The sequence below is a fragment of the Moschus berezovskii genome, chromosome 17 (assembly GCF_049115385.1).
Source record: "Moschus berezovskii isolate FMDL1 chromosome 17, NW_MosBer_1.0, whole genome shotgun sequence".
Lineage (NCBI taxonomy): Eukaryota > Metazoa > Chordata > Mammalia > Artiodactyla > Moschidae > Moschus > Moschus berezovskii.
The window spans coordinates 40,346,643-40,356,393 of NC_142476.1; positions in this window are offsets into that span (position 1 = coordinate 40,346,643).

Consider the following 9,751-nt stretch of genomic DNA (forward strand, 5'->3'; position numbering starts at 1 on the left):
TGGGCATAGGGCCAGTCTCTCGCCAGACCCAGATTGGACAACTGGGTTCCAACTCGGGCCTAATGTTTTTCCTGGAAGGTTCCCCAGCCTCCCAGTCCCCAACTCTGACTGTGACCTGGTGGGAACAGGGCTGGGAGGAGACTGGGCTTGGCGACCCTTTGCTTTTTATGGGCACAGGGACTGTTTTCCAAACAAAAAGTGAGCCACGTGAGCTGAAAAAGGATTCTTTTCTTATCTATTAAATTATTTTTGCGAAAAGTCTGACAAGGGTATAAAAATCAGATCATTCTACTGAGACATACCAAATAAAGAGAAATAGGCCTGAAGTCTGGAGAGCAGAAGAAATCCAGAAGGTGATCTTGGAACAGGAGCAGGAAGCTAAATTTGTTAGGCCACAGACCATAAGACACCAGATCCTGGGCTCTGACCAGCATCCTCCTGACGAGGTGGGAGAACAGCCCCAGTTTCTGCGAAGAGGGGATGGTTGCCCCTGGACCACCTGGGGTTGGTGTAGGCCTGCCTCCTCGCTCCTAAGCAACAGCCCCCCAACCTGTGGCTTTTCTGAGCTATGGCATTGTCCCTCTGGCTGCCCCTTCATTCCTTCCCCCATTACTGAACATCTGCATGGGGCAAGGCTCTGGGCTGGGAGCAAGATGCACAAGTAGCAATTGCTGCAAAAAAGAAAAAAAAAAAAACTAGTAAGGTGATAGAATAACGGAGGGCTAGGGAAGATATCGGAGAAGGCAATGGCAAGCCACTCCAGTACTCTTGCCTAGAAAATCCCATGGACGGAGGAGCCTGGTAGGCTGCAGTCCATGGGGTCGCTACGAGTCAGACATGACCGAGTAACTTCACTTTCACTTTTCACTTTCACACATTGGAGAAGGAAATGGCAACCCACTCCAGTGTTCTTGCCTGGAGAATCCCAGGGACGGGGGAGCCTGGTGGGCTTCCGTCTATGGGGTCACACAGAGTTGGACACGACTGAAGTGACTTAGCAGCAGGGAAGATATATTTGGTATCAAAAGCCACATAACACCATGACCTCCAAATTTAGCAGCTTAAAAGAACAAACACTGGGACTTCTCTCGTGGGCTATGGCTAAGACTCCATGCTTCCAATACAGGGAACCGGGGTTCAAACCTTGGTAAGGGAACTAGATCCCACATGCCACAAGAGTTTGCACGCCACAACTAAAGACCCCGCACCCCATAACTAAGACCTGGTACAGCCAAATAAATAAATATTTTTTAAAAAATTTTAAAACAACAGACACTTTCAGTTCAGTTCAGTTCAGTCGCTCAGTCGTGTCCGACTCTCCGCGACCCCATGAATCACAGCACGCCAGGCCTCCCTATCCATCACCAACTCCCTGAGTTCACTCAAACTCATGTCCACAGAGTCGGTGATACCATCCAGCCATCTCTCACTTTTTCTGTGGGTTGAGAATCCAGGTGCAGCTTGGCTGAATCTTCTGGCTCAGAGTCTCTCACCGGGCACAGTCCAGGTGTCGGCCAAGGTTGTGGCGTCTCCGGGAGCAGCGTCTACTTCCAGGCTCACCTACTTGGTTGTTGACAGGATTCAGTCTCTCATGGGCTCTCGGGCCGAGAGGCTCAGTTCCCCTCTGATGGTTGGCCAGAGTCTCCCTCTGCCACTTGGGCCTCTCCACAGGGCAGCCTACAGCATGGCAGCCAGCTTCCCTTAGAGCAAGTGAGTGAGGGAAATGGAAGACGGAGCAGGACAGAAGTCACCGCCTTCGTAAACCAGTGTTAAAACCAACATCCCAGTGTTTTCACTGTATTCTGTTGGTTAGAAGTGGCTGTGTTTAGCCCACTCTTGAGAAGAATGGGACATAGCAGAGGATAGGGGTCCTCGGGGGCCATTTTAGAAGCTGCCTTCCACAGAAGGCTTCTTTGAGAAGACCTTCTTTGAGGAGGACTGGCCAAGAAGAAAGCTGAGGGACGAACACCCCAGACTGAGAGAACAACACAGGGAAAGGCCCTGAGGTGGGAACCAGCTGGGAGAATTTAGGAACAGCAGGAAGTTTAGCAGAGCTAGAACACCACAGGGTGCAGTGGCAGGAAGGAGGCCACAGAGGCGGGCAGGCACCAGATGGCTCAGGGCCAAGGCCAGCATTAGGACTTTATTCTTCTGTGACGAGCAGACAATGGAGGGTTTGCACACGGAGGTGACATTACCTGACTTACATTTTTAAAGGATTCCTCTCCATGCTTTTTGTAGAGTAGACCGTATAGAAACAGTCAACCAGTTTTTGAAGCATTTGGAATAACCCAGGTGAGAGGCTGGGGGCTTGGGCCAAGGTGGTAGCCATGGAGGTGGCCAGACTGGTTGGATTCTGAACATGTTTTGAAAAGCTGATAAGATAGTCTGGTCAATTAGATGAGAGCTTGAGAGGAAGCGAGGAGCCCTGGAATTCCTAGATTTTTGGCCTGAACAGTGGGTGAATGAATTAGGGGCCTTTAGGGACAGGGCAAGCTCACCTCATGCAGGTAGGGTCACCATCAGCAGAAGATCCAGTGTTGTGACACGGTCTGAGGTTTGGGGAGGCCCTGCTGAGAAAGAGCCACAGAAACCAAGTCCTGAAGGTTGAGGGGGAGTTTCGAGGCCACAGGGGTAGTGGTGTAGCCCAGGTAGGTCTTAAGACTTCTGAGTGGCTTGCAGGATGGAGGAGGGGTCAGTGTGGCTGGAGCAAAGGGGACAAAGGGCACAGTGTCGGGAGCTGCTGTCACAGAGGCAGGCTGGGGCCAGATCACCAGGACATGGGAGGAGTTTGTCATTTCCCAAAGCATCAGGAGCCACAGAAGGGGTGCGGGCCTGTGATGATCACATGCTGCTTTAGTGAGATGGCCTAGCCTGCTTGGAGAATGGATTGTAAGGAGTAAGAGCAGGGCAAATCTAGGACTTTGGTGGTTCGGTGATGAAGAGTCCACCTTCAACTCAGGGACAAGGGTTCAATTCCTGGTCAGGGAACTAAGATCTCATATGCAACTGAGCCTGGGCGCCACAGCTAAGAATCAACACAGCCAAATGAAATAAAATAAATACGAGCAGGGCTAATTCAATTTTAAGGGTCCCTTTCAGGAAGAAGAGTACAAAATTTGTATGTAAGTGAAAATTGAGATTGAGAAAGAAAAGCAAGATAAATTACTGGAACTGTAGACACTTGGATCAGTTCTCCTGACATCTCTCTGGGCACTTTGGCAGGAACACTTAAAAGGAAGATGTTTCCTGAGTGTAACCTGGCTGCCCTTCCCTCCTGGACCATTTCATAACTCCCAGAGACTGTCAGCCCTCATAGGGGCCATGAGAGTTAGGGAACTGAGCAGAAGTTTGATTAATTTCATAATAAGCCCACCTCTGGGACTCCCTGGTGGCTCAGTGGTAAAGAAGCTGCCTGCCATTGCAGGAGATGTGGGTTTGATCCCTGGATCGGGAAGATCCCCTGGAGAAGGAAATGGTGACCCACTCCAGTATTTTTGCCTGGGAAATCCCAGGGACAGAGGGGCTGGCGGGCTATAGTTCATGGGGTCATAAAGAGACGGACACAACTTAGGAACTAAATAAGAACAACACAAGCCTACCTCCAGGGAAGAGAAAAGTAAGGAGGTCAACTGGGGGCTGTAGCAGGGCCTAGGCCATGTTACACTTCAGTTAGGAGGGGTCTCAGGATTGGGGTCCCCACGGCCAGAGAGAGCGGTAGAGCATTAGACAGATGCTGCCAGGGGTGGGAGCTCAAGGAAGAACCTGCGGTCAGTGGCAAGCAGCCGAGGGATTGGGGAGATTTAGGGAACACTCCCAAGTGAGTGAAACCAGGACTTCCTCCCCTGTAGACAGAAGGGACTCTGACTTTCAAAGCCTGGGTCAAGGAGGGGCCTTTCCCACTAAGACTCAAGCCCTACCATGGCCCACCCTACACTTCCCACCGTCTCTGAAGCCGATGCTGAGCTGCTTAGCGGAGGCCTGGCCGTGGGAACCAGTGGGTCCAGCCAGAGCCAGCTCAGGCCCCTGAACCAGGAGGGGATTAAGAGCCAGACGTTGTTGTCACAGTCAGGTCTGGAGGCTGGGCCTGTGGGAATACGGGCTCAGGGTCGGAGAGTCGGAACTCCATGTAGATATAACTGTGGTTCAATTACTCCCTGTGTGGTTTTTGAACATGTCCTACACACTTTGGAAAAGGAAATGGCAACCCATTCTGGTATTCTTGCCTGGAGAATTCCATGGACAGAGGAGCCTGATGGGCTGCTGTCCATGGGGTCACATAGAGTCGGACACGACTGAGTGACTAACACTGCACACTTGGCCTGTTCACAAAAAGGGCTTGGAGGTGGACTCTGTAGGCTTGAATGAAGCTTCCTAATGGAGATGACCTTGAACAAGTTACTACTCTCTGTGCCTCAACTTCTCCATTTGTTTAGAGGACTGAGTGCAATGAAGGAGGTAGGGCACTCAGACCAGAGCCTGACCTCTGGTGCTGTGCCCCCGCCCCCACGTCGGTCTTGGCGAAGCCCTCTCGATGTGAAGAGTCGATGAGCGCAGCTGAGTAAGAGGACCAGGAAGGAGACACTGGCTCAGGTGGCAAAGGCGGGGACAGATCTCGGGGAGGAAGGAAATGAAGAGGTCTCCTGCCTCCCCCAACCCGTCCACCAGACTGCTCCCCGGGTGGAGAAAGATGATGCATATTTGCATTTTATTTGCAGAGAGCTGCATGAGGAGAGTTGGACATGGCTGAGTGACTTCACTTTCACTTTTCACTTTCATGCATTGGAGAAGGAAATGGCAACGCACTCCAGTGTTCTTGCCTGGAGAATCCCATGGATGGGGGAGCCTGGTGGGCTGCCGTCTATGGGATCGCACAGAGTCGGACACGACTGAAGCAACTTAGCAGCAGCAGCAGCAGCAGCAGCGGTAAAGAACCCGCCTGCCAGTGCAGGTAGATGTAAGAGACATGGGTTCAGTCCCTGGGTTGGGAAGATCCCCTGGAGGAGGGCAGGCCAACCCACTCCAGTGTTCTTGCCTGGAGAATCCCATGGACAGAGGAGCCTGGCGGGCTACAGTCCACAGGATTGCAGAGTCAGACACAACTAAAGTGACCTAGCACGCACACATGAGGATTTATAACCCTGTGCTGCCCATTTTTCTTGCATTATTTTCCCCCAGCCTTCAGGACAACCTTGTGAGGAGTTGATTATTGTCTGTATCTTCTTGGAGAAAACTTAAAGTTCAGAGAAGTTAAATGACTTCCTCAAGGAGGACTTCCCTGGTGGTCCAGTGGTTAAGAATCCATCCACCTTCCAGTGCAGGGGACAAAGGTTTGATCCCTGATCAGGGAAACAAGATCCCACATGCCATGGGAAAACTAAGTCCCCAGCAACTACTGGGCCTGTGCCACAACTAGACAGAAGCCTGCCTGCCACAACTAAGGCCTAATGCAGCCAAAATTAAATACATAATTTTTTAAATTGACTTGCTCAACATTACACAGCTAATAAGTGGCGGAGCCAAGATGCAAATTCAAGTGGGTCTCACTCCAAAGCCCAAATTTTTAATGGCTCACTAACTTTGCATATGCAGCTACTTTAAGACCCCCTCCTCCTATTCATGCATTGTATTCAAATTACTGAGACCCTACAAAGTGACAAGCACTGTGCTGGCTGCTGGAGCCAAAAAGAGTAGTAAGTCACAGCCCTGCTCCCAGTCTGGTGGGTAAAGTGTATTGGTTCCACTCAGAAGCCTTGAGGTGAATCCCTAGGATTGACATGACTCCTGATACCTGGAGCAATCAGAACAGGCTTCTCAAAAGTGCTGAGACTAGTACAGAGTTTGCCAGGAGGAAGGGAGTGATCAAGACTCATGAAGTCTCACCAGTATGTCTTATGACTCTGCTATAAGCAACAGAAATAGTTTTTAACTGGCTGAAGAAAAATCAAGAAAAAAGAGGATGCACTGGTTCCAGAGATCCAGTGGGAGGACTTGCAGGCATGGCTGGATCTAGCAGCTTAAGTGATGAAATCAGTTATTCTCTTTCTCTATCATCTTTGCTCTGCTGTCCTCGGTCTTGATCCAAATGTTGGCAGAAATCATGCCAAGCTGGCACACTGCCAGCCTGGGAAAAATACGTCCTCTTTCTACATACTTCCAACCAGGTGAGGTTTTCCAAACAGAAATTGGGTGCTGTTACCAGAATCTAGGAAAGGGATGCTAGCTGACAGGATCCATGATGTCTGTTAGATTCTTGAGCGGAACCAAGTCTTCCTTATCTTCAGCATTTTGTCCATCTTACTATGATATCCAAACCTCTGTCCTCTATATGATGGGAAGAGGAAAGGAACTCACCTAAACACCTACTAAGCACAAGGCAAATTTATTCACATCCATCCCAACAAATCCTCACAGTGAAGCCACAAGAAGGTACTGCCATCCCAGGATTACAGGAGAAAACTGAGGCTCAGAGAGAAGTGACTTGCCCAAGGTTACAGGCTGGCAGGTGACCGAGCTGGAATCACACATACTGATGTTACCCCTACCTGTGCTTGCCCCTGCTGCAGCCGCCCCTGCTACAGTGTGCAGGAGGCCCCACTTCTCTGCACTGCTGCACCCTGCCAGCCCCTAGCACAGGACCCTACACAGGAACTGACCTGACTTCATGCAGACAGAGTGGAGGATGGAGGGAGGGACAAGGGCAAGAAACCAGGCCTGGGAGGTCCACGGGTTTTCTGAGGCGGTCTGCCAAGTAATAGACAACCCCAACCCCAACCCCGACACATAATTTCATGCAGCTTCACATGTGGGGATCCCCAGCCTGGGGGCTGACAGCTCGGCTCTGACCTGGCCCAGGTCGGTCAAGGAGAAAAGCAATTGAACCAAAGGATGCTTTCCTCCCCTGGGGTCTCTGGCTCCCTGGGGGCTACAGCTCAGCCAGCCTCAGAGGAGAATCAGAGCAGGGAGGACACCTCCATGTCAATCTCCCCAGGCTTGTCACTGTTCTCAGATCTAGCTGCAGAGCCAAAGGACCCTGTGAGCCAAGAGTTCTGGAAACCAGGCAAGTGTGATGTGGGCATAGCCAGTGCTACTACTGGAGGGGCAGCAACTCTGGGCCAGGCCCTGGAATGTCTTGTCCCTAGCAGCTCTGCAAAGGGAAGCATTCATGTCCTGACCCAAGGGTATCCAGTCCAGCTGCCCCATGTTACAGGTGAGGAAACAGGGCCTTGGAGAGGGGAGGAACTTTTCCATGATCACAGCTAGCACCAGAGAGCCGGGAGTTAAGCCTAAGTCTGACCTCAAAGACTGTGCTTTCCTTACCGCCTTCCTCTCCCTGGAATGTCCTCCCCTGTTCCTCTTGTGGCTGATTCCTCCTCATCTCAGCTTAAGTGTCACCCCCCAGAGAGGCCTGGCCTACTCCCACCTACACCCCTTACTCTGTCTTAGCCTCTTGCTCATTCCTGTATAGCACACATCACCACTGGTAATCATCGTCATAATTTTTGTTGGGAATTCCCTGGCAGTCCAGTGCTTAGGACTAGGTGCTTTAACTGCAGTGGCCAGGGTTCAATCCCTTGTCGGGGAACTAAGATCCCGCAAGCTGCGTGGTACAGCCAAAACAAACAAACAAAAAGATTGTCAGGCCCTGCTCTCCCCTGAGGATACTATTCTCTGCTGTGCTTAGTTACTCATTGTGTCCGACTCTTTGTGATCCCATGGACTATAGCTCGCCAGGCTCCTCTGTCCATGGGGATTCTCCAGGCAAGAACACTGGAGTGGGTTGCATGCCCTCCTCCAGGGGATATTCCCAACCCAGGGATCAAACCCAGGTTCCCCACATTGCAGGCAGATTCTTTACCATCTGAGCCACCAGGGAAGCCCCTGTGGATACCAGGGCTGATGACACCTGACTTGATTCTCGTGGGCTCCATGACTCAAGCTGAGCACATTACGTGCTCAACTCCTCTTTGGGTAGGAGGTTCCCCAGCAGACTGGACAGCAGCAAATGTCCCCACTGCCCTAGATCTTACTCTCCAACCTCTCACCCGCCTTCCCTGCCATCCAGGGTCTCAGCTCACTGTTCAGGCTCTCAGTCGTTTTTGATTCTTTGTGACTCCATGGACTGCAGCACACCAGGCTTCCCTGTCCTTCACCATCTCCTAGAGTTTGCTCAGACTCATGTCCGTTGAGTCGGTGATGCCATCCAATCATGTCATCCTCTGTCGTCCCTTCTCCCTTTGCCCTCAGTCTTTCCCAGCGACAGTGTCTTTTCCAATGAGAGCTCTCTGCATCAGGTGGCCAAAGTCCTTCCAATGAATATAATCCTTCTATAGGATCTCGGCTGCTGCAACCCTAACAGGTTGAATCTTTTTGCTCAGTGGCTTAGGAGAAAGCTATTCCAGGCTGGCAGGACAGGAGGAGGGGAGCAGAGCCTCTGAGCTGGCAGACAAAGGGCGTGTGTTCTTATCCAGTGCACTTCCTGGGTTTCCATTGCAGGAAGCCAGGCACCTGCCGAGGTGACACAGACACCAGGGCTGGCGCTGGAGCCCCTTGTCTGGGACGCTCCTCTCCCCCAGGAGCAGCAGCAGAGGTGGGGAAGAGGTGCTGGACAGCTGGTAAGTGGCGGCAGCTGGACCCCACGTTCCCCTTGGACCTGCCCTCTTCCAAGCCAGTCTTAGCTCAGAGCAAGTGTGGGAAGGCTTAGATCCTGCTTGGAGTCAGCGAGACCTTAGCCCCCATCAACCCTTCGGTGCCTCACTGTCCCACCTGGAGGTGTGGAAGGTGCTCAGGGGAGGCATCATGGAGGTGGGGGGGGAAACAACATTTTTATTTGCTTTAAATAAGCTTCTGAGTCACAATGCACTTTAAAAGGGAGTTCTATGGCTAAAGGTGTCTGAAAACCCCTGGATCAAACCTTCTTCCTTAGGGTCCTTCCCATGGCTGGCATCCAGTGGTTTTTTCCTTCCTCCTGGGGAAGATATAGAGATCTTATTCCAAGGGGTGCTTGCAAAGGGAGGTAACCTTGCTAAGCAGGGGAATGACCCCGACCACGGGCTCAGGCAGCCTTGAGTGCGAGTCTCCCTCTGTTGAAAAGAGAGGGAGTCACCTGTCTTTGCATCTTGAAGGGTGGCAGTCTCACCAGCCGCTGGGACTGCAGGGTGGTGTGTGTACCCAGGGGCACCCGCTGCTGTGGGTTGGAATCCAGCCCTGCCATTTGCCTCTTGTGTCAGCTTTGAGCCTCTTTGTGCCTCAGTTTCCTCATCTGTGAAGCAGGCATAATCAGCCTTTTCCCACAGGGCTTTCCCGGGAATTAAATGGAAAGGTCTGCAGGCCGAGCATCAGCTAGGAAGCCCCTACGAACAGCAGCTACTGTTACTACTGTTGTTATTATAGGACTGGCTGTGAGGATGGAAAGAAAAAAGCGATGCAGAGAGTTATGGGAGAGGTGACCAAACACGAGGGATTTAGGAACGCAGGGTGGGGGAGGAAGAGAAGCACAGGACAGGGTGTTCAGCGGCCCCCCGACCAGACCCCAGAAGCATGACCCCCCAAGAAAAGTCCCAGAGCCCTCCGGCCAGCAGCGTGACTGCAGCTTTGGCCCCACAGAGGAGAACCAGACCCTGCCTGGCCTCCCTGCAGATGGCACTGGGTCCAGCACTCCTCTGGCCTCCGCCACTGTGGCTTTAATCAAAAGAACAATCTGTTTGCCTCTGAATCAGACCCAGATTCCTTTTCCCAGCAATGTTCCCTG